Source organism: Carcharodon carcharias, chromosome 12 (assembly GCF_017639515.1).
Source record: "Carcharodon carcharias isolate sCarCar2 chromosome 12, sCarCar2.pri, whole genome shotgun sequence".
Taxonomy (NCBI): Eukaryota; Metazoa; Chordata; class Chondrichthyes; order Lamniformes; family Lamnidae; genus Carcharodon; species Carcharodon carcharias.
The window spans coordinates 99781926-99808190 of record NC_054478.1 but is presented as its reverse complement, the minus strand read 5'-3'; the positions used below and the strand labels follow the sequence as shown (position 1 = coordinate 99808190).

The 26265-nt window shown below is 42.3% G+C and overlaps 1 protein-coding gene across 2 annotated transcripts in view; it reads right to left on the bottom strand.

The window, feature by feature from the left end:
• Positions 1–26265, bottom strand: part of myo1b (myosin IB) — a 290431-nt gene that overhangs the window by 125669 nt on the left and 138497 nt on the right. The gene's annotated exons all lie outside the window — the stretch shown is intronic.

Here is a 26265-nt window from a genome sequence, read left to right as displayed (position 1 = left end):
AAAGACAAGTCCGGAGCGTGATGGAATACTTTCCATTCGCCTGGATCAGTGCAGCTCCAACAACACTCAAGAAGCTCGACACCATCCAGGACAAAGCAGCCTGCTTGATTGGCACCACATCCACCAACCTAAACATTGACTCCCTCCATCAACAATGCACAGCAGCAGCAGGGCATACCTTATACAAGATGCACTGCAGCAACTTGCTAAGGTTCTTTCAACAGTACTTTCCAAACCTGAAACATCTACTACATGGATGGACAAGGGCAGCAGGTGCATAGGAAAACTACCACCTGCAAATTTCCCTTCAAGCCACAGACCATCCTGACTTGGAAGCATATCATCATTCCTTCATTGTCATTGGGTCAAAATCCTGGAACTCCCCCTCTAACAGCACTGTTGGAGCACCTTCAGCACACAGCCTGTAGCAGTTGAAGTCGGTGGCCCACAACCACCTCCTTAAGGGAAATTAGGTTGGGCAATAAATACCGGCCTTGCCAGCAGCATTCACATCCCCTGGAGTTAATTCTTCAGTAAACTTTATTTAAAGAAAAATTATGTTAATACAAAAATAGGGCTCTTGGCTTGCTTGCCTCAATCAGGTTTAAGAGTTGAACAATTTGCTTGTCGCACCTGGTTCAGTTGTGTCAGCGCATGAGTGTGACCTTATTGGGTGGACAGTAAATGCTCTTATCGGTCTGTTTCCTCCTTCCATGAGGGAGTAGGCTCGGTACTTTGTGGGTTAAGTGTTTCAAAATGGGCAGTTTGTGATGAGCCTTACAATCTCCTGCGCCACTCTCCAGAATGGCTGAATGCAGGAACATTACCAGAAGGCATATTGGAGACACCTCCAGGAATAGTGTTGTATGGAGGATGAAATATGAAAAGTTTACGTGCACACTGTATAGCATAGAGGGCTAGTAATCTAGAGGCCTACAAAGAGTTATATAGCATAGAAACGAACCATTTGGTCCACCAATTTATACTGATTTTTATGCTCAACACTAGCCTGAATCTGGCCTGGGCTAATAATCCAAAGAACGAGTGTTCCACCACCATGACAGTTTCAGAAAACTTCTAAAAATTGGAGATTAAAAAGCTGGCATCAATAAAAGTGACCAGGAAGCCATCCAACGGTTATAAAACTCAACTTATTCATTAATGTTCATGAAGAAAGCCTGCTGTCCCTACCCAGTCTGGCCAAGGTGTGATTCCTGTCCCACACCAACATTGTTCACTCTTAACTGCCCTCTGCAGCTAGTCAGTTACATCCACCTCTCTCAGGGCCACTAGGGCAGAGCAATAAATGGAATACCTCCTCTATTCCCTGTCAGAGCTGAAGTCAGTGCAGAATTTGGAAATTTGCCCCTGATAAAAGACAATACAGAGTGGCAAATTTTCCAAGAGCACACTGGCAGCAAGACGCTGGTCTATTGTGCACCTCCCCCTTCCCTTCACCCGTCTTCTCAGCTTGTAGGCTGCATACTCAATAATTCCCTGCCTAAATCCCTCTGTCTCTTCACATCAGCCTCATCCTTTAAGATTCACCTCATACCAAGCCATTGGTCACACTTCACAATATCTCCTTCTTCACTCGGCATCCATTTTTGCCCATTTATGCCTCGGTGAAGTAGCTTGTGATGCTTTTTCTCATTAAAGGTACTATATAAATACAAGTAGTTACGGCTACACTGCTACCAAAATCAGGGCTGATACTATTGTAAAGGAAAGGAGATTTTACATCAGCATGACATAGGATATACCAGAGATGCACATCAGTCAGACAATACCAGCTGCAGATGGGTGCTGATTTTGCCTTCAATCACACTACTCAGTACAAACTAGCTCAGGCAAAATTATTCCTTTAACTTTTTTTCTGCTTTTCACTTCAAAACTTTAATTATATTTCTTTTCATTAATGTTTAAGCATAGCCCCTAGCTGGAACATTGTGTGTTAATATCTTCATTCACCATTACATTCAATATTTTTAAAAATCAAACTATATGCTGGCCAAATGAATTTTTAAAAAAAATCTTTTTGAATGTGCTTACCATTGGGAGAAGTTAGATTGGCAGGAAATGGAGACTGTTACTAAATTTTCATCCATTAATCACAAAAGGTACTCCTAAATCTACAGATCAATCTCTAAGTGATAGCCATCCCCTATAATCAATCGCACACATTGACCTCAGCCTTCAAAAGGCACCCTCAGTTAGACATTTCCATCTCCATCATAGTCTCGCATGAACAGCAAATGGTCAGTGCTGATTCTTACATGACATGAGATGGCATGTCCCTTAGATTGGACAGGGGACAAGTCTGCCCAGCACTTTCATTGGTGATAACTTAATAGGTCATTAAAGTCTCACCCTTTTAAAAAAAATCTTGGCTAAAAACTAGTTCCTAAAATGCTTCTTGTATGAAAACAAAAACATAGCAAAACACGCAACTTCCTAAATATCACCAGCTGTACTCTGCAAGGAAGACTGCAAATAAAACATTGCTAAAGTCTTAAAATGTCAAGTCAACTGAACAGGCTTACGCCATGCATCTGCCTTAATATGCCTGCTCATTCTGTACTGTTACCATCTTCAATAGTACATTTACATCAAGTTGTTACCATTTACAATAAACATTTGTGTCGGGTAAATACCGGCACTATTATATAGGGTGACTGAAATGCAATCACCCACTTCAATAATGCTGGCTTTCAGAGCTCTTTGTTTTCATGGTGCCCTTTTACATTTGCAGAATGCCAAACTCCAAAGCAGCAACGAAGAAAGCCTTTCTGAATGTAAACACCAACATTTTTTAATCAGACATTCCTTTCACTGACACTGTAAAAATAAACTGTGGCATAAATTAGATTCTCACATCTGCCCACAACATTGATGAATTAAGTGCTTATATAATGCTTGTTTATGTTTACATACAATTGTGCATTAAATGCTAACACATATTTTTGGTGGTTACAAAAGGTAAAATAAGCCATCAGAGTTTCCTCTACTTTTGGGATGGTCAGCCTACAGGGAGAAGCTATTATCCAACACTTCCAGTGAGGAAATCACATGAAGATAGTGCAAGTTGGAGACAGGGATACAACACTGTAGCCCTGATTCCCCAATCCAGGCTTCCTGTAAGCATGGCTTTCTGATGTGAACATGGAATTTATTCAAATTCTCCATGGCTCCCAAAAGTCCAACAAAGCAAAAGTTGGAACACGCCTGGTCCACTCAGTAGAGCATTTTTAGGATTTATTTCTGATAAAATTGTTAAATTTTGCACAACTCCATATTGTATAATAATGCTAAGAGTTCACACTGGTGACAATACTGTGCTCGTGCGATATTTCAGTCAGCAGGCATGTGCGGGAGTCAGCAGCGCCTCCGCCGATAACTAACTGGCCTATTAAAGCCATTAAAGATCTAACTGAATTAAATTTTTCACTGCCCGTCCAACCTTACGGTTGGCGGGCAGACAAAAAGGCCAAGTGGCCTTTGAATTTTTTAGGAAACCTCATCCAAGGGCAGGATGACGTTTCTAACAAAAATTAAAAATTGAATACAAATGTTAACATTTCATTCATAGCTTGTCCCTGCTCATATGCCTCAGGAAGCTTTTCCTGCATGCACTCACATGCATGCGCGAAGTTCCCTGCTCGCCCTCCTCCCCCACCCCACACAGGCAGCGCTAAGCGCTGTAGCATGCATTTCACGCTGGGCGGTCGCAGCCCAATCACAGGCGGCGATCGGCTTCCCAACAGCTCCCGCTCGCCCCCACCTAGCCTGCCCGGCAAAATCCTGGCCAATGTTTTATTATCCTGATGTAAACAAATAAAACAGTCAATATTTCAAACTTGTTTTGTAACTAAAAACAAGTGACTTGGAATTATCAGGAGATTGTATCTAAATTTATTAGGCCTAAGCTTTTCCAGTGGCAGGATACAAAATAGCCATGTCATATTGAACACGGGTAAGGTTTTAAACTATTTCAGGTAGTAATTGGTTAAAGTAATTTTTGCAGCATAAAGTTGGCATGAAGCTGCAAGTGGAGTCTTACAAATGTCTTATTTAAGAACATCTTTCTTAAATTTTCCAATGGTTCATTGATAAGTCAATGTCCAGTTTGGTATTGAGCCACAGGCCAGCAACTTAGAATAATATAATTTTATAGCACAGGAGAGTTCATTCTGCCCATCATGCTTGTGCTGGCTCTTTAAAAGACTTATCCAATTAGTCACTCTCCCCTGCTCTTTTTCCATATCCCTGCAATTATTTTCTTTCAATTTAGATTCCCACTTTGTGCTGAGTTAGCTGATTTTAGCTAAGGCAATGGTTATAGGATGGCTACAAATCATTTCAGCCTAAGTTAGGGAAAATCAACTAGATTTTTCTGATCACTGGACTAAGAATATACCTGTGTACATGCTGGACAGAATCAGGTTCAGTTCCCTGTCTATGAGTTGTCTTGCGTACTGATGCTCTGCATTCTAACTCAATCATGAAGAGTTAACAATTAGGCAAGGACAAGAGGGCAAATGGCCTCCTGGGATTCTACACTAGGATAAATCAGGAGCTTCAAGAAAGGAGGGGCTGTTTCTAAATGTAAAAGCGTTTCATTTAAACAAAATTTCACCAATGAGTTATTAAATATATCTTCAGGGGATCAAAAGATGTGGAGATAAAGTAAGAAAATGGAGCTAAGGTAGAAGATCTTATTGAATGATGGAGCAGGCTCAAGAGGTCAAATGGCCTATTCTTGATTCTATTCCTTGCGCTATTGTGTCCTTGTATTACACAACTAAATAAACATGATGTTCACACTGTCAGTTTGCATATAAAGCAGACATCGAGGATGGTTCAGATAAGCCTTCTCTGTAAGGAGCATCACACTGCCAACATATTTAAACAATGTCTGTGGAGCCTTTTCCTCCAGTTGGTAATGCTAATATTAAAAAAAGTATGAAGTTTATATGTTCTTTGACATTTTGTAAACATTAGCAAATAAATCAAATTTATCCAGTAAAATTGTATTTAAACACACATTGCACTCTTACTTCTGGGAAAAGTTCCCTATGACATTTGTGGCTCAGTTCACTATTCAGTCATCATCTCTGGAAAAAAGCAGATCTGTCTGAATCATAGCAGCACCAATGGATACTTCAGCCATCCACAAGATTCTTCTTTGTTAAACTGACAGATCAGCACACACAACCTCAATCTTCAGACACAAAGCTGCTTCATAAAGTAATCAACACACTGGCTTCTTAGTCAATCCAAACACAAATATTAGTATAATGGGCAGTATTCAAAGGAGACATAATACTACCAGAAAAAATATTTTGGCTGTTTAAATTCTTTGAACACAATGCAACAATTTCCAATAAGGATAAATATTAATATGCCACAGCTACAGCCACTTTGTTTAGATTAACTTTATTGTAGCCATTGCTGCAAGTAACTTTCATGCCAGTGGTTGACCGGTAGGAGAGTAATTTGATGATAAATTTCTGTTTTTTTTTAATCACAATGCGTCAAGTTTATAACCTCAGTAGCCAAGTGGAAAAAACATTTCACAAGAAACCTAAACAGACTGTTGTCACAGATATTTAATTTTTTGAATAAAAAGTACATATATTTGGGCATATGGTTGGTGTTAATCTTCTTCTAATTTGTTTATGATGTGAGGTTACAAAGTGTCTGCTTAGATCACAGAGCCCTGCATAAAGCCTAAGTAACCTGTAAACAGGATCTGCTGCAAGAAAGTATCAATTATTGTAACTGGGAGCTTTAAAGTAGTGCTTAATTATAACCCATTTACAACAAGCAATCTGTCTGTAATTATGTACCTTTAGGTAAGTAAAATGCTCAAGGAAAAAGCAAACTTGTCTCATCGCTCCTGCGATGGGTTAACAGGCTCAAAACCCTCAGGCACAAATGCCAATGCTTAAATCTACAGAAATATCCACAGAATGTACATCAGCACTGTACAAGGGGCAACGTGTTTAGAAAAAGAGTGCCACCAGCGCAACTTATCTTTACCATTCAAATTTCATATCTCGCCAAAGTATATAGTTTAGTAATACATCATGAACGTTACAGAAGTGAAGCTGTTGCCAGTATCTTCAGCAAAGCTATCTTAGGGTTTTTGCAGGCTTCTCAGTTTGGGGGCTTCCAGCTCCAAATGCTCAGATCCATCAGTGCCACCTAGGTCACCACTATTGTCTGCTGCAACCCAATGTAACTTACAATGTGGCTTTCATAATTAATAGATAGCAAGAAAAATGTATAGCTCCAGATGGAACCAGTGATTCAATGACACAACAGCATATTTAGATTTCCAGGATCCGCAGTTTTTTGCTTTTATTTTAGTATATTTAATTACATCCTTAAGCTTTCACATACATGATCATCAAAGATGCTTTACTGCACTGGCACAGCTTATTGATTTGGCCACACCATCTGCAAACATCCTAGACACCAGAGGGACTTTATTTGATCAATGTGCATGATCACAGGCTAGGCTATTGTCATGCTGTTATATTACTCCAAAATGATTTAGGAACTATATTGTAAGGTGTAGGTATACATGTACAGTCAGAATGCTACATCACTCAATACTGCACTACCAGTGTACCAAAGCAACAAGCTCTTGTCTACAATGGCCAATCCCTCAAAGATCAATTCCTCATCAGCCTGATGGAATTGATCATTGGAAATACTTAAGCAATCATTATGGGCCTCCATCATAAACTCCACTCTCTTGAAACATTAGAGCAATGGAGCTTACCAAATGCTACTGATACATTTGGGGTAAACTGTGCACACTGCAGAAAATGCCTTTAGCTCCCAGAGTCACAATTCTGCACAAAAATAGGCATTTACAATAGATTCTTGAAAGAGGTTAAGGCTGCATGTAAAACTTTAATTAATATATTAAAAGACATGAAAGGTAATTCAAAGGACAAATTTAATCATGTTACTGTGAAATATTCCAGTACTGATTTTTAACATTTTTTAAAGCATGAAACATTTCAGTTACTGAATAAAATAAGGAAAATAAAATATTTCCAAAAATGTTTTGAGTAATTTTTGTTACTCTGCTATATTTTCACATACTTTAGTTATTGCTAGTCTCTTTCAACTGATTGCTCAGGATTGTTGTTTCTAAGTGATCAGCAACTTCTCACTGGCAATTTTTCACCATTTTCCTCACTTTGATGCTCCATATTTCTTCCGATCTGAGTTACTGCTATTTTACCCAATCAATTCAGTGTTACTGTGAAAGTAGGCCAAAAGTGTGACAAAAGGAAGCAAGCATGACAGACAGGAAGTGCACGCTGGACACACAAGGCTGGATTTCCAATCACCCATGGGAACAATTTGGGTGTGGGAGGCCCTGGAAAAAAAAAAATCGCACACAGAAGGCATCACTGGTTCCCGAAACCTCAGTGGCATGTTTAGATTTTCAAAGGCAGGACAGACTGGCAACCTGCATCCTTCAATTAATTGCTTGTTGAGCACGCTGTAGAGCATCAGGGGAGATGGATAGTAATTTTGAAATGGCCAGCACAGGGAACACTGAGGGTCTAGGACCCGTTTGACCGTAGCTGTCAGGAACACAGCAGGGAACCATTTGTGCTCATGACTGCAGTATGCAAAAAATGCATAAAAGAAAAAGGTGAAACTCAGTTGCTCACGCAGTGGCACACAGCTGCCATCCCTAGAGCTGCGAGGTTTGATTTTGAGGGGCAAGAATGTTTGGCCTCTGGAGAGGAAACTGAGGCTGCTGGCATCTGCGGCCACCTCTAGCCATGCCTGCTTGGTGTGGCTCATTGGCGCTCTTCTTCCAGATGGAGGAAAGAGTATAGCTCTGCTGTCCACAGCCTCAATCAGGGCCTCAAGGGTAGCATCAGAAAAACGGGGCACCTCCTGGGGACAGCTACCCAAACATCTACTGCTCTCCTCTCTAATCTCCCTGCTCATCTATTTCCAAAGGCAATGGCAAACCTGGTCATGGCTGCCATTTGCCTTTTAAATTATCTCTCCATGTCTAGCTTCCGCCTCTTGCTCACACCCAATGCCCATAACTGGGCATTGAACTTGATCCGTGCCAATTAACGGATACCACTTCAAAGCTGCATTGCATCACTGCCACCCATGGGGTCAGGACACAAATGTTTCAAGAGTCAGGTCCCCAGCCTCAGAATGAAAGTTTGCCCCATGGTTTTCAATGTTTTAAAAATAGATAAGTTCAGAAATACTAATAAATCTGGGGTTCACAGTCAACCCTGATTCAATTGCAAAAGGAGATGAAGTTGCTGCTGAAGTTCTGTCCCACCAACTAGAGTTGCCAGTGTTCAGTGAGGTACAATATTCTTCCTGTGGTCAGAAGAATGCACTCGCACATTTTATGATGAGCTGTGCTGCTCAGGGAGAGTTCTTAGCACTTACAAGCTATCAAGTGAGGATTCAAGTCCTTGTTGTGTCAGTTGTCTGACTAACTAGTAACTATCCTCTTGGAATGGAAGTGAAGAGGGAAAAGGAAGCACAATTGGTTGATTGGCTGAGTTGGCTGTCAAGATACCAGACATGACAATGGGTGATTGGACTGGAACAAGTAATCCAATCCTGAGCTGAGTAGGTCTGCCATACTCCAGGACCATTCATGATCATTTGACTTACTGAGGGATCCAAAAGCGTAGATTTGGAACTCTTAGCTAGGAAGTTTTCATTTAGTGACAAATAACCCTGCAAGCCAATGTTTTACAGGGCTGGGTGATTCTAGTTAAAGAAGCACCAAGGTGTTTGAAAATGCCCTATGCAGTGTAGAAGAGTAAATTTTTCAGTATGTTAGCTTTGATGCTTGCCATAAGCATTATAGTTATGGATTTTGGTAAACAAGCTGTGTGATAAAGGGAGAGAAGGTGCCCCTCATATCAGGGAAAAAGAGGTTCAAAGTATGTGGATTGTTCAGTCATTTGCTTTGCAGACTGAAGCATAGTCATGGGGTTCTAGACACATCAAACACCATGACAAAATGTCTAAAGGTTCTCAACTAGATAAATAACCCAAATAAGCAAGGCACTTTTACCTTCCAATGGTGAAAAAAATCATTTAAATACCTTTGTGGACTTGTGCCAACTAACAGAAAAATGGACTCCCCTGTTTCAATTACAAAAGAAACATTCAACTCTTCTTAATCTCCAGTTCATAAGCTGAGGAATCAAATATATGTTAGAAAAATGTAATCTAAGCAAGCTCCGGCATGATTGGCAAAATAATTTGACTGAAAGATATGAGCTGAGATTAAGGGAATTTACTTTGAGTGCCAATTGGCACTGACATTGCCAATGAATATGTGAATTTCTGCTGAGGCATGATGATGCTGATGGCAGCAGCCCAGCAAGACCGCACCCAAGTGACCATTTATTGACATGTAACACCAGACAGTGTGGACAAGCTATTCCACCATGTAGGGGTGGGGGGAGGGCGGTGATAGTGGTGGTATGGGGAAATTTAGTATATGAACATCGAAGCCAAGTCTGAACCTGTCCTCACCAAATATCTGTTCATGGATCCTTTCCAAAAAGCAGTCACTATCCAGACTCATACCTGCATTATGTTCACTGAATGATGTATCAGCAAATGGCAGCACCCTGGAGCATTGCCCAGCGTAAATCAGTATCTTTAAGAAGAAAACCACAAGGAAGGGGAGATAGCACTTCAAAACAAAATCAATTCCATTGCTCAAATTTTTAAACAGTTGTCAAAGTCTTTTGATGTATACGCAACATCGACTATATTTTTCATTTTTTCACAAAGTGTGGGCATTGTTGGCTGGGCCGGCATTTATTGCCCATCCCTAACTGCCCTTGGGGAAGTGGCAGCAAGTCACAGTATTGAACCGCTGCTGTCCATATGCTGTTGGTACACCCACAGTGCTGTTAGGGAGTTCCAGGATTTTGACCCAGCAACAGTGAAGGAAGTGTTGGCCCCAACACTCCATTTGAAAGCCCATTGAAAATTTCTGTGTCAAACAAGATCTAGAGAAACAACCATTGTACCAATGCCTGCAGTATCAGAGACTGTAGGTGGCACAGTAAATGGTTGAATTCCATGTTGATTCTATCACGATCACACAGGGATGGCAAAGCAGTAATCACTATTGAAACCAATGATTGTGAATCATGTTGCACTCTCACACCTTAGCCACTGGTGGCTCTGCAGCAGCCTGATACTTCCAGTCATCCATGATCACAATTGCCAACCTTGCCAAGCTAACAGCACATTTGGAAATGTGAAAGGCGACCTGACTCCAGAACATACCAGTGGAAGGACCATGGTCGCCTTCAGTGCAACTGTGACCTTACAAAGTTTCCAGCGTTCCTCAGTGCCTTGTTACTCGCTGCATTTCAATGTTCTCAGGTCACATTTGCGGTGCATTGCAACACAGCAAATTGTAAGCCATCTCACTCAGCTGAATGTGTGGGTTTGCTAGGTAATTCACTCCTCACAAAAATGAAATTAAGAGTCCTGCAATTCTTTTATTGTTCTACCACCATAAATGCAGCAACTCTAAATTATTTTATTCCCCCACTGCCCCATTGTGCCCCACCCACCCTGCACCCCCCTCCCCCACTGAGCAACAATTACTGGCTTTCTGAAGGGCATCAAATGACTGCTTCTATATAGCTTCATTTCCCCCAGCCCAGCCCACCCCCAGATCTATTTATCCCCCAATCCTGATCCCTGCTTAACTTACAAACTGCACTTGGCTTAACTGTGTTCAATACCATGAGATCTCGATGATGGGTGATAAAAATTGTACTGGCAGCTGTTTGCTATGCAACTTCAGGCTGAGAATAGTAGACAAATATTGGCCAAGACATCCACCACTTCTAAATAGTGCCATGGGATCTCTCGCATCCACCCGACAGCACAGACCTGGCCTCAGTTTAACGTCTCATCTGAAAACAGTCGTCATCTCCAACAGTGCAGCACTCACTCAGTACTGCACTGAAACGTCAGCCTAGATTTTGTGCGCACATATCTGGAGTGGGACTCGAAGACACAATTTTTTGTCTCAGAGGCAGGAGTGCTACTACTGGATCATGGTTGCCACTTTATGAAAAACATCTCGCCTACTTCCAAGGAGCTAGGGTAAACCCCTTCAATGACATTCCAAAGAATATAATGTCAGAAGACAGATTTTCCATATAAGGTACTCAGTATTTACAGGTGAGTTTTCCAATATTAGTAAGTGGATTGGACAAAAATCAGTTGGTAGATTTTTAGCAATCAAGATATAATCAGAACAGCACAAAATAATGATCTAGGTTGATATTATTTCTCTACAATAAATGAAAGAAGCAAACATTTTCTTCATAACCATATAGTCCAGCGGTTCTCAAACCTTTTTGGTCGAGCATCCCCTTATCAAAGGAATTAGGTATTAGGGATCTACCCTCATCTAAATTATCTATAAACTTATTGCACATTTACATTTCTGAATGTAAAGGTCATTAGAGTCCTCTTAAAGGGACTTGTATAAAAATTTGTTCAGCTGAAGGAAAGGCAATCTTCCAGGTTCACCAACATGCTTGTTGAATACATCATTGCATGAAACCTTCCAGCTCTTCCTGGAATGGGATTAGGCTTGGTGGTTCCTGTCAGGAACACAGTCCTTGTTCCAGGTGTAGTCCTCCATTGCCCTCCTATTCACCAAATAGCTGCTGAATGTTTCCAGGTTTTTATCCTCCATCTCTCCTATTTACCAGCCTGTCTGCACAGCAATATCACTGACATGCTGCCTTTTGGTGGCATTTTTGCTACTGGGACACTGCCAGCTGTATGTATCTAACCACGTCATTGCAGCAAAGCATTCTATTCACATTATTATGTGAACACCGAGAAGTCTCTACAGATACCATGGGATCGTGAATCCCAGTGGGTGAACCACTAATACAATGAACAGACCTGAGACTACATAAGGAAGACTTGCATTTATATAGCACATTTAACAACCATCAGGCAAAGTGCTTTACAACCAGCGAAGTTCTCCTGAAATGTAGTCACTGCTATAATGCAGGAGCCAATTTGCACACAGCAAGGTCTCCCACAAACAACAGTGATAATGACCAAATAATTTGTTTTGCGATGTTAATTGAGAGATAAATATTGGCTAGGACATGAAGGATAATCCCCTGCTTTTCTTCATTCCAAATATGCTTATAAAAACATAGGGTAGGATTTCCCCCCCGTTTGTTGGGGGGGGCAGGGTTGTGCAGGGGTGGGCGCAGACCCGATCAGCGCCCCCAGTCAGGTCCGCACAATCATTTTATGTGGGCGGGCCAATTAAGGCCTGCCCAGCGGGACGCACGCCCAGAAGCACTGTGCACTCCCTGTGTGGGTAGGTTCCCTGAGTCGGGGACTGTGCTCTTTCGCGCATGCCCATGAAAAATCGCAGAAATCTCCCTGAGGCACAGAGGTGCCCCAGGGAGAATGCTTTCACTTATGAAATATTGATTAAGGGTAAACAAAAATTTTTAGGATATGTCCCCTCGTGTGAAACTGTCACACGAGCTGGGACATGTTCATTAATTTTATGAAAAACTTTTAAAACACTCTAAAAACATCAATGAAACCTCATCCTGCCTGTGGATGAGGTTCCATGAAAAGTGCGAAGACCGCCTGGGCTCTGTTTATAGTTTATTTGATATTTAAATGGCCTAATTAGGCCTTTGACAGTTCGGCGGGAGGCAGCTGCTGAACTGAAAAGCTAAATGACGTGGGGTAACGTCGGGACGCACACCCGACGTCACCGCACATCATTTTACACCTCGGCGAGCAGGCCCTGTCCCCATTTGCCGAGCCGAAGATTCAGCCCATATTTTAACAGCACTGGTAGGTTAAAAGTAAGACACTGAACTGTCCAGAATAAGTTAACTCAGGTAAAAGCAGAAGTGCTAGATAAAATGCACCCAGGATATTTGGACAGTTGCCCCTGGCGTGAATGAAATCATAGTGCTCAGTGCATGGATCTAATATCCTCCAAGCGTATGCATTCTAATTCCTGCCAATTATCTCTGTCCTGGTTTGGAGAAAGGAAGCGAGAAACAGAGCTGATTCTCATTGTCAAATGCAACTACTACATTGGAGCTGCAAAACAGTCCTGAATTTCCCAAGGCCCAACAGAAAGATGATAAAACATCAGCTCGAGTCTGTCAATCCTAATTCTACAATACCAAGTTGGTGCCAGATTCATCCCTATAAAGGAATGTAAATCTGCTGCCATATCAGTATGAAACACAAAATATACTACTTTTGAAGGATAGGCAGACAAAATGAAGTGGTAATTCAAGGGACATACAATATTTCAAATATAACAAAATGACAGATAGAATATTCCATAGAGCAAAAAACGTTATGACGCATGGTTGAGAGCAATTCTTTACCTGGGGAAAGTCATTGTAATGTTTTGTATTGTTCGCAACTCAAAAGTTTATTTCTAAGCATTTCAGGAACACTACCTTACATACTGGTTTTAATTAGTTTAATTTTAAAATAAACACAATATGGATTCTCTGGTAGGATTTTTTTCTCCCACCAGGCCTCGGCCTTCTGCCATTCCATTCTGATTGCTACCTACCCTCAGGGTCTTTGACATGAATCACTTCCTTACCATATGTGCCTCATGTGCAAGGCTTATTTTTTGTATGCATGCGCTGGCCCCCGTCATTCCATCTGCATGAAGCTGTGAAGTACTTAATAATTCCTTAAATGGTAAGGCAGTTTCATTGCTGGGGAGCTGGTGCTCCCAAGCCTCGTTTTCTTCCTGCAGAACAATCCTGTTTTCAGTTTCACAGCTGCATGGGCACAAAACTAGACACCAAGAACTTGCTTGCAAATAATTCTTCATAAACTCACAAAGATTGCAAATCACTCCCCTAAACTTTAAATTCATGTCTGCTCTTGCCACTTACAATTTATTAAAGGCAATGTTATAGGAAGTTACCATGAGCCCAGCTTGAGTTCGACTCCCCCACCCCCCCACCCCCCGGCCTGCTTTTTTAATGGTAGCAATTAGGAATCAGAGATCCTGAAATCCAGCCTCAGTTACTGATTGCAATCAGGTTTTCTCGTGCTTTGTTGGTGCTATCTTCACAATGAATTTCATTAACACAGCAGTAAGTAGTACATTAGCAACCTAACTCTTTTATCAACTACTAATTTTCTACTACTAATGGTCGACTGCAAAGGAGAAAATGTAAGTGGGCTGATATTTCCTCATTCTAGCTTACGTGGAAATTGTCAAAATTTTGCACTGCTTTCTATGCCAATCTTGCGGATGGCATTTTACATTGAAATTTCCTGTGAATGTGAAAAATGGTATGAAACAAGTGGAAATCAGCAAAAAGATTCAAAGCATAAGGAACATGCAGTATATGTGTCATTCTAGTTCTTCTTTATCTTGTTATGGAAATGAAAGCTTGAAGCCATCAAACCACGTCCCATAAAGCACTTCACATTTAAGAAAATGTGGAAGCTTCTTTTCTCAGCTCTTAAATCATTGCTGCATCAAAAATTACAAGGTAATTCTGAGCTATTATCTTGTAATATCGAGGTAATCTTTTAATTCCTTTGATAAACATGTATCTCATTTACTTTTACCTTCACTGCTTTTACATTTTATCTGTTCAGATACAACTAACAGACTTTTTAACAACATCTCGATCTACAATAGTATGTTTCATACTTTATCAGCCCAGAAATGCAGAGTAAGCAGCATAACTCGAATTTGGCAGTTGCACACCATCTCCAAGTGCCTGAACTATAATTTCACAATTAATGAATGTGTGTTTCTTTCAATTTTCTTGTTAATGTCCTCCTTGCTCCTAGATCTCCCAAGGACATTCAGTCCATGCTGGGTGTGACTCTGTAGATTCCACACAAACTCTGATGCCTCACCCAATTCATTCATGAGCCATGCCATTGACTATCAATGAGTGTTAACATGTGCAGTGCTAGTACTCTCACCATTCAGTCAGGTCAAGTATTCAAGCCTCACTCCAAGACTTTAAGCACATAATCCATGCTGGCACTTCAGTACAGCATTGGAAGAGCATTGGGGGTGCTGCCTCTGAGATGCAGTGTTAGACAGAGGCAACATCTTACTGCTCAGGTTGATCCCACATGAAAAGCAAATATCCTCTCACTTCCTGTTCAACACTTGTGAAAGAAAGGCTTGCATGACCTCAGGCCCTCCTAAGGTACTTAATAGCCAAAGTATCGTTTTTGAAGTGTGGAGCTAAGAAACACATCTGTCAATTTATGCACAGCAAATTCTCACAAACAGCAATGTGAAAATTACCAGATCACCTGGTCAACCAGTGATGCTGGTTGGGGATAAATATTGATTAGGGCACCAATTTTGCTCTTCTTCAAGATAATCCCATAGGATATTTTATGTCGACCTGAGAGGGCAATTGGGACCTTCTTCAACATCTCACCCAAAAGACAGCACCTCATGACTGAACTGAAGTATCAGCCTAGATTATGTGTCAAGCACCTGGTGAGACCACAACCTCCACTCTTCGAGGCAAGAATCAAATGAATTATAGCTGATATCTGTCCAATCCATAATCAAACTGCCAAAGCACATGAACTGCTATTTTACCTTATTATTGCTTGTGAGACAGAGCTGTGAGAAAATTGATTGCTGCATTTGGCCAAACAGTGACTACACTTGCTGAGTAGTCCACTGGATATAAATGGCTTCTTGAGGACATGGCACCTATTGTATAAATTCTCTTTCAAACGATAGCAGGGGCATCAAAAATGAACCCACCCCTATCCCTCCCTGATGCGCTTCCTGCAGTAGAGTCTGGCAAGAAGGGCCAATTTTACCCTTCCTATGCATGGAAGCCATCCTGGCTGGGGTCAGTAACTTAACACTTCAGGATCCAACCTGGGTTCCCCCTAGTCTTCGTGGCTCAGCTGCTCACTGGATAAGTTTGCTAAGCTCTTCTAGTTATTAGAATTTCAGATTTACTGCAGTACAGCTGATATAATATTCTGCCTTATACTCATAGATCAAATGCGATAACAAGCCAGAACAGTTGGGTGGGGGGGGGGGGGGTACACACTGCTTCCTGCTATTCAACTTAGTCACACATGATTGGCTACAATCATTTAGCTTGGAGGAGCTGCCTCAGCTGACTAAAATTGCTGGGCTAACATCATTACATGGCAACAAACAGAATTGTGTTTTTGCTGGCTCGCTTGTATTATCTGCCAACACTTTAATTGTATTGTATAAAAAACTCATTAAAAAGGATATTCAGAGTAAACAGATACCTCAGCTCAGCATAAACATTCAAACAATGAGTTCAAGCTTTGAATGATGCTCTGGTCAGCCCAGCTGTTATTAATCGTGACTTCTTAATTCTATGCATAAAGCTTCTACAATCTTCTTTTAATTTGCCAGATGCACAAAACCAAATCTGAAATACTTTGCAATTCAACAATTAAAAGGTCAGACTATGTTCATAGCTTAGGGTCTAGGCAGCTGAAAGCACAGCAAACAAGGGAGGGTCAAAGAGTGTGGGGATGCACAAGAGGCCAGGGTTGGAAGAGGGCAAAGTTCTTGGAGAGCTGGAGATATTTACAGAGATGAGGAGGGCTAAGGCATGGAGGAATTTGGAAATATGGGTGAGAATTTTACAACTGAGGCATTGCTGAACCAGAAACCAATATAGGTCAACAAGCACAAGGGCAATGGATGAGTGGGATTTGGTTTGGGTTTAGAATATAGATAGAGTTTTCAATAAGCACAAGTTTATGGAGCATGGCCAGGAAAGCATCAGAATAGTTAAGCCTGCAGGTATCAAAAATATGTATGAGGTTTTCAGGCGATGAGCCGAGGTCGGTGGAGATGGCTGATGGCGCAGCGGTGGAAGTAGGCTGTTTTTGTGTTAGAGGGGATATGAAGTCAGAAAAGTCTTTTCTGAAAACTCCAAGTCTGAACGGAACACTTCAAACTAGCAAACTGTGAAAATAGACTTGGAGAGAAACTCAAATATGCCGTCTCACAACCCACTCCCCCTCCCCAAACAGTCAAAGTTAGCTTGATCCCATGTTAACATTTGCCCAACACAAGTAGCAACCTGTCAACGTGAAATAAAAACACACAGCACAATGAAAATGGAACAAAGCTCGCTTCTCACAGAAAAAAAACGAGGAACTAAAACCCATTTTTAAAAAGTCTCCAAAGTTTGGAGGGGCAATCTTCCATTATGCCACCTAAATGTCATGACTGCATAAAAAAAAAAGGCAATGGCTTGAGGAAGAATCCAATATAATCTTCACCCCACTGAAGCCAACACCACATTAAAGAACACTGACTGGGAGTCACATCAACCTCCTGGTTGCTATTCAACATTAGCATTTCTACATGATTAAGATTGACCATCTACCACAGGAACTTCTCCAAATAGTTAAATTACCAATATAAAACCCCACGTTTCAGAATGAGGTTTGGAAAATGTTTAATACATGAATCACCTGCATTAACACAATCATATCTTAGTTATCTATGCAGCCATTCATCCATATCTCACAAACAGACAGCATTCTCTATTTGTATTACTCAAATGGCAATTCAATACCCATAGTGCCTTCTGAGGCTTATCCTGTTCTGTGCAAATGTAAACGTACAGTATCAACTGTAAAATACCAGCACAGACATAAAACGATGGGCTTAGTACCCACAGCTATCCCACCCAATTTTGCTCGTGAGAGGGTAGGGGGAGTCAGGTTCTAGAAGCCGGGTGAGGGGGATAGACCCAACGGGCACACGGGGTACCTCCTTTGGTGGGGTCCCCTGTCCCCCACCCTTCCTGCCTTTTAGCCTGTGCTCTGAAAGTAGTGGGCTGGTCTCCTTCATTCTGCCTTCCCCAGTTGCACCTATTATTGCTTGGTTTTATGCTAAATTTTTATAAAATGCTAGAAGGGCACAACTGGAGTACTGCTTTACAATTCTAGGCACCGCACTTTAGGAAGGATGTCAAGGGTTTGCTAGAGGTGTTCAAAATCATGAAGGGTTTTGACAGAGTGGCAGAAGAGTCATTAACCAAGGAACACAGGTTTAAGATAATTGGTAAAAGAACCAAGTGATGAAGGGAAAAAAATTGGGTAGCAGGTTATGATGACCTGGAATGCAATGAAAGAGTGACCATAAGGCGTAGGAGCAGAAGTAGGCTATTTGGCCCATCGAGTCTGCTCTGCAATTCAATGAGATCATGGCTGATCTGATAATCCTCCACTCCATTTTCCCGTCTTTTCTCCATAACCCTAGATTCCCTTACTGATTAAAAATCTATCTCAGTCTTGAGTATACCTAACGACCCAGCCTCTACAGCCCTCTAAGGTAAAGAATTCCACAGATTCACTACCCTCAGAGAATAAATTCCTCCTCGTCTGTCTTAAATGGGCAGCCCCTTACTCTGGGATTATGCCCTCTGGTCCTAGATTCTCTCACAAGCGGAAACAACCTCTCAGCATCTACCCTGTCAAGCCCCCTAAGAACGTTATGTTTCAATAAGGTCCCCTTCATTCTTCTAAACTCCAATGAATATAGGCCCAACCTACTCAACCTCTCCTCATAAGAAAATCCCTCCATACCCAGGATCAACTTAGTGAATCTTCTCTGGACTGCCTCCAATGCCACTTCATCTTTCCTTTGATAAGTGGACTAAAACTGTTCACAGTATTCTAGATGTGGTCTAACTAGCACCTCGTATAGTTTTAGCAAGACTTTCCTTTTTATGCTCCGTTCCCTTTGAAATAAAGGCCAGCATTCCATTTGTCTTCTCTATTACCTGCTGAAGTTGTATGTTAGCTTTTTGGGATTTATGCACAAGGACTCCCAAATCCCTCTGTGCTGTAGTTTTGTGCAGTCATTCTCTATTTAAGTAATACTCAGCTCCTCTATTCTTCCTGCCAAAGTGCATAACCTTACGTTTTCTCACATTATATTCCATCTGATAAGTTTTTGCCCACTCAGTTAACCTGTCTATGGTTCCTCTGTGTCATCCTCACCACTTGCCTTCCCACCTATTTTTGTATCACCCACACACTTGGCGATAGTACATTCACATCCCTCATTCAAGCCACTAATATGTATTGTAAATAATTGTGGCCAAGCACTGGTCCCTTTGGCACTCCACTAGTTACAGGTTGCCATCCTGAAAATGCCCCCCTTATCCTAACTCTGTCTTCTATTAGCTAGCCAATCCTCTATCCATACTAATAGACAACCCCCAACACCATGGGCTCTTCTTTTATTAAGTAGCCTTATGTGCTGTAGCTTATTGAATGTCTTTTGAAAATCCAAATATATTACATCTACTGCTTCCCCTTTATCTATCCTGCTTGTTACCTCCTCAAAGAATTCTAATACATTTGTCAGGCATGATTTCCCCTTCATGAAGCCATGCTGACTTTGCTTGATTATATTATGCATTTCGAAATTGTCTGCTAATACATTCTTTACCAGGGTGGTGAAGGCAGATTCAATAATAATTTTCAAAAGGGAATTGGATAAATATTTGAAGTGGGAAAAAATTACAGGGCAATGGAGAAAGTTCAGGGAAGGAATATTCTTGCTAAACTGCAAGGTACCATGCAGGTCGTGTTCCATGCTAACTAATGCTCATGCATTTCTGCACATGGGACCACACACAGAGGGGAAAAAACTGGCTGTGCTAAATAGCAACATCTTAAAGGGAACACTGTAAGACAGTGGGACTAATTGAATAGCTTGTTCAAACAGCCTGCACAAACAGAATAGGCTAAATGGCCTCCTTCTGTGTTATACCATTCTATGGTTGCCAGCATTACATGGGGCAATACTGACCTTACTTCTAAAACAAACAGGCCGTTTGTTGGGTTTTTTCTGACACTGATACAAGTTCACCAAAATTCTTCCCAAGGTAATTTAAACTCAAAAAAACAATTTAAACAAGACTTTAGTGTAACATAGACACACTAATTAAGGTATAGTTACCTTAATATGAATGGAATGATTGCAGGCTATACTAGTCTAGACTGTTCTCAGCAGGTTACAATCAAATGCATGTTCGTAAACACTCGCTACAATTAGAGTATTTCAGGAATTGTTTAAATGGCTTCAGGTATTTCTATATGATAAAAACCCAACATGATACATCATTGTGTGAACTTGCAAGTGGAGGTACAATGCTAAAACTAAAAATGGGCATCATAAAGTCTCGTCACTGCAATATTATCAAAGGTAATCACATCATGTGCTATATTTAACTTCTCAGTTTGATCTAGTTTATAAATGCCTCCAAATTATGCTGGTTATATCTGCAGAAACATCTTTTCACTTAACTGAAATAAGCATGTCCAGTCAGCACAATGTGTTCTGGAGTGGCTTTTCTGCTCATTAAAACTGGTCACAGGAAACAAGAGGCCTGTCCTTAATGACATGAAAATGCTTGGGTTCTGTCCACAGAAGATAACATGTCCTATTAATCAAAACTTCAAAATATGACATATATTTTAGAAGTATTAACAGAACCTACATGTAGGATATCTAAAAAAAACATTCTCCAGTGAGATAAGTAGCTTTAAAAACCCTGGCAGGACGAAAACTCACATGGTTTGCTGTCCCAACATGAAAATTAGACAGGAGAAGGGAGCCACTGTATGGCACAGGCATGCACAATAAAGAACAAAGGATATTTTTAAAATTCATTTACGGGACGTGGGCGTCGCTGGTTAGGCTAGCATTTATTGCCCATCCCTAATTGCTGGAGAAGATGGTGGTGAGCTGCCTTTTTGAACTGCTGCAGTGGTGTAGGCACATCCACGGTGCTGTTAGGGAGGGAATTCCTGGAGTTTGACCCAGCAACAGTGAAGGAATGGAAATATATTTCCAAGTCAGGATGGCGAGTGACTTGGAGGGGAACATCCAGGTGGTGGTGTTCCCATGTATCTGCTGCCCTTGTCCTTCTAGATGGTAGTGGTTGTGGATTTGGAAGGCACTGCCTAAAAAGCCTTGGTGAGTTCCTGCAGTGCATCTTGTAGATAGTACACACTGCTGCAGCTATTAATCAGTGGTGGAGGGTGTGAATGTTTGTGGATGTGGTGCCAATCAAGCAGGCTGCTTTGTCCTGTATGGTGTCAATCTTCTCAAGTGTTGTTGGAGCTGCATTCACCCAGGCAAGTAGAGTGTATTTCATCACACTCCTGACTTGTGCCTTGCTTTGGGGAATCAGGTAGTGAGTTACATGCTACAGGATTCCTAGCCTCGGACCTGCACATGTACCCACAGTATTTATACGGGTAGTCCAGTTCTGTTTCTGGTCAATGGTAACCCTGAGGGTATTGATAGTGGGGGATTCAGCGAAGGAAATGCCATCGAATGTCACGGGACGATGGTTAGATTCTCTCTTGTTGGAGATGGTCATTGTCTGACTTGTGTAGCACAAGTGTTACTTGTCATTTGTCAGCCCAAGGCTGGATATTATCTAGGTCAAGCTGTATTTAGACATGGGTTGCTTCAGTATCAGAGGAGTTGCAAATGGTGTTGACCTTTGTGCAATCATCAGGGAACATTCCCACTTCTGACCTTATGATAGACGGAAAGTCACTGATGAAGCAGCTGAAGATGGCTGGGCCTAGGATACCATCATGAGGAACTCCTGCAGTGATGTCCTGGAACTGAGAAGATTGGTCTCCAACAACCACAACCACCATCCTTTCTGCTAGGTATGACTTCAACCAGTGGAGTTTCCATCCTGATTCTCATTGTCTCCAATTTTGCTAGGGCTCCTTGATGCCACACTCAGACAAATGCAGCCTTGATATCAAAGGCAGTCACTCTCACCTCACCTTTGCAATTCAGTTCTTCTGTTCATGTTTGAACCAAGGCTGTAATGAGGTCAGGAGCTGTATGACCCTGGCAGAACCCAAACTGAGTGTAAATGAGCAGGTTATTGCTAAGCAAGTGCCGCTTGATAGTACTGTTGATGACCCTTTGCATCACTTCCTGATGATGGAGAGGAGACTGATGGGGCAGTAATTAGCTGGATTGGATTTGTCCCGCCTTTTGTGTACAGGACATATCTGGGAAATTTTTAGCATTGCCTGTCTTGTAGCTGTACTGGAACAGCTTGGCTAGGGGGTGCAAGTTCTGGAGCACAAGCCTTCAGTACTACTGCCGGAATATTGTCAAGGTCCATAGCCTTTGCAGAATCCAGTGCCTTCAGCCATTTCTTGATATCATGTGGAGTGAATCGAATTGGCTGAAGACTGGCATCTGTGATGCTGGGGACCTCCGAGGAGGCCAAGATGGATCATCCCATTCGGCACTTCTGGCTGAAGATTGTGGTGAATTCTTCAGCCTCAACTTTTGCACTGATGTGCTGGGCTCCTCCATCATTGAGAATGGGGATATTTGTGGAGCCTCCTCTTCCAGTGAGTTGTTTAATTGTCCACCACCATTCATGACTGGATGTGGCAGAGCTTAGAACTGATCCATTGGTTGTGGAATTGCTTATCTCGGTCTATCATTTGTTGCTTATGCAGTTTAGCACAGTAGTCCTGTGTTGTAGCTTCACCAGATTGACACCTCATTTTAAGGTATGCCTAGTGTTGCTCCTGACATGCCCTCCTGAACCAAGGTTGATTCCCTGGCTTGGTGATAATGGTAGAGTGGGGGATATGCCAGGCCATGAGGTTGCAGATTGTGGTTGAATACAATTCTGCTGTTGCTGATGGGCCACAGTACCTCATGGATGCCCAGTCTTGAGTTGTTAGACCTATTCAAAATTTATCCCATTTAGCACGGTAGTAGTGCCATGCCACATGATGGAGGGCATTCTCGATGTGAAGACGTGACTTTGTCTCCCACCGATACTGTCATGGACAGGTGCAACTGTGGCGGGCAGGTTGGTGAGGATGAGGTCAAGTGTATCTTTCCCTCTTGTTGGGTTCCCCCACCACTTGTTGAAGACCCAGTCTAGCAGCTGTGTCCTTTAGGATTCAGCCAGCTCAGTCTGTTGTGCTACCAAGCCACTCTTGGTGATGGACATTGAAGTCCCACACCCAGAGTATATTATGCGCCTTTGCCACCCCCAGAGCTTCTTTCAAGTGGTGTTCAATATGGAGGAGTACTGATTCTTCAGCTGAGGTACGTGGTAATCAGGAGTTTTCATTGCCCATGTTTGAACTGAGTCAAAGTCGATGTTGAGGACTCAGGGCAATTCCCTCCCACCTGTACAGTACTGTGCTGCCACTTCTGCTATGTCTGTCCTGCCAGTGGGATGGTGGTGAACGGACATGATCTGTAAGGTATCATTCCGCGAGTATGCCTACGTCAGGCTGTTGCTTGACTAGTCCGTGAGGCAGCTCTCCAATTTTGGCCCCCAGATGTTAGGCAAGGGTAACTTTTGTAGGGTCGACAGGGCTGGGATTGCTATTATCGTTTCTGGTGCCTGGATCAATGCCCGGTGGTCCATCCAGTTTCATTCCTTTTTATTAACTTTGGTTTGCTCGGCCTATTCAGAGGGCATTTAAGGGTCAACCACATTACTGCAGATTACTGGAGTCATATGTAGACCAGACCAGGTGAGGATAGCAAATTTCCTTCCCTAAAGGACATTAGTGAACCAGATGGGTTTTTATGACAATCGACAATGGTTTCATGGTCATGATCAGACTTTTAATTCCAGATTTTTACTGAAATCAAATTCCATTTGGTGGGATTCAAACCCAGGTCCTCAGAGCATTATTCTGGGTCTCTGGATTACCAGTTCAGTGACAATACCACTATGCCACCACCTCACTGTACTCCAGAACTGAAAATGATGCGGTAGTTACCATGTTACAAACACCTCCCCCTACTGACTCATTGTGGGGGGGGGGGGGGTGAAATTTAACGGCCCCCACTGGCGTATCTGAAGGCAAGGGGGCACGTAAAATAAAACTGGTGCTTAGCCCACCACCTTCCTGTCCCTGGCTGTTCCCATATTGCAGCAGGTAGCTAAGGCATCAGGCAGCCTGCCTGCCTTTAAGCCTATTAAAGCCCTAAACTGTGCAATTAATGGCCAGTTCAGGGCTTCATTCTGCCTCCACTGCAGTAATATGTGCAGGAAAGGCAGAACAAAGAAGGCCAGTCCACTACTTTCACAGCTCGGTCTAAGAGGAGGGAAGGAAGGTAGGAGGTACCTCCTTTCTGGGTGTCCCCATGCCCATTGAGAGCACATCCTCAAACTGGTACCGCACCTTTGTGCCGCCCCCCCCAGCCTCTAGAACCAGAATCCCCGCCTTGCTAGGATCCTGATCCCACCCCGCCAAAATCCCCAGGTTTACTTTCAAGTCCAGCGTCCATGGTCTTCTTCTTTGGACTCCCATGTAGTCTCAGCAGTGGCTACTAGGGTGCTCTGGCACTGCTGGAACTACTCAGCTGCCAACCAGATTGGTCAGCATATCTTGAAGACGGGATTTCCTTTCCCTGAGGGGGTGAAGTCCCACCCCCAGCGTATTATCACTGTGGATCAGCCTGTTTTAAATTCAACAAGCTGCTGACCGACTTTCCTATGGGCGCAAGGGGTGAGGTGGGGTGGTGGTGGGGGGGGGGGGGGGGGGGGGGGGGGGGGCGGCGGCGGCGGTGGTTGGCGGTACAAAAAGGACATCCCCTGCCCCTGTAAAATTCACCCTTTGACATAATGGCAACTTCAACAACAACAATAAACTTCAACAAAGTGTGTTGGGCCATTTTACTACATTAAAAATGCTAGATAAATGCAAGTTATTGTTATAGTGGAATGTGGCCATCTGGACATACTTATTTGTGGCAGGTTTATGGCACATAGTCTATTCTTAATTCAAAGCATTTAATTCAAATCTTCTTTGAGAATAAAACGCATCCTGTGCTGTTTTAATTAAATTGTTAACAGTGAATTACTGGATAATTCACATTCCCTCTCTCCCACTATACACCCCTGCCTCCAAAAATTAACCTTTGAACAAGAGGAGCAGACTAAATTCCTCTTCTGTTTGTATAGGTCTGGATGAACACCACAACATCAGACCCAACAATCCCAGCAAGCCAGCACCTCTCAGAAACCTACACGGCTCTCAGAATCTTTGCAGGCACCTGCTACATGAGGGCTTACATGGTTCATGGTCCTGATCCAATTGTTGACCTCTCAACACCTTTTTTGAAAAGAAATCTACATTCAGAGCAGGATCAACTACAGAGCTCACATGTGCTCAAGTAAAATGCATGAATAAGGAGTACAAAGACCATGAGCCAGATCACTAACCAGGCATGGACAATCTAACAAGGAGAATGTGGGGTCAGTTGCTGAACCTCCTGCAAGGTGCTCAATGAAATAGGCTAAATGTTAGGCAGTATTTCCTTTCACAGAGAGCGGTGAGCCTCTGAAATGTGTTTCTGACTTGCATCATGTGCGCTGACTCTCTGCACTCCTTCAACAGGGAGCTGGACCGTGTTGTGGCTGGGGCAGAGATTATATAAAAGGGAAGTGGATCAACAGAAACTATAATAGTCAATGTGATCTTCTGGATTGCCTGAGGAAGTCAATGAGGAATGTTCCAGAGTTTTTTTCCTTTATTGGCTCTGGGGTTTTTCCCCCTTTGCCTGCTCCAGGAGATTACATGGCTGTTTGGGGGCAGGGGAGAGGGGTATAGTAAGTGTCTAGTCACAATCCTCCAGACTTAATGATTATGGGACAGGCTTGATAGACCAACTGGTCTTTTCCTGCCTGCCATTTTCATAGGTGTGTATTTCCACATTTGTCCTCCCACAGGTAATAGGCACAAAACTAAAGTGAGGGAACCTGGCATTGGCCAGCATATAGTGTTAGCAGTTTCAAACTTTAATGTTTATTGATATAAGAGAACCTTTGTGTTCACGTAGGCCATTGCATTCTAGACATGGACATGGATGGACAGAAGGTTGTCATCAATCCCACCATGACATTTAGAAAGGCAGTCTGGTAGAATTGGGCAGCCTTTTCATGCTGCTGTTACAGTAACAAAGGAGACAACAGGCTGGGCATCCTGAAGAAAATCATTTTAGATTTACAGACAGCAGAATGGGCTGCTCCTGCTGACACTTCTTACAGGGGGTTGGAATGCCCCAGAAGCATCAAAATTGAGGCCTGTGTTCAGTTGACAGCTACTGATAATTCCATAATTATATCAGAG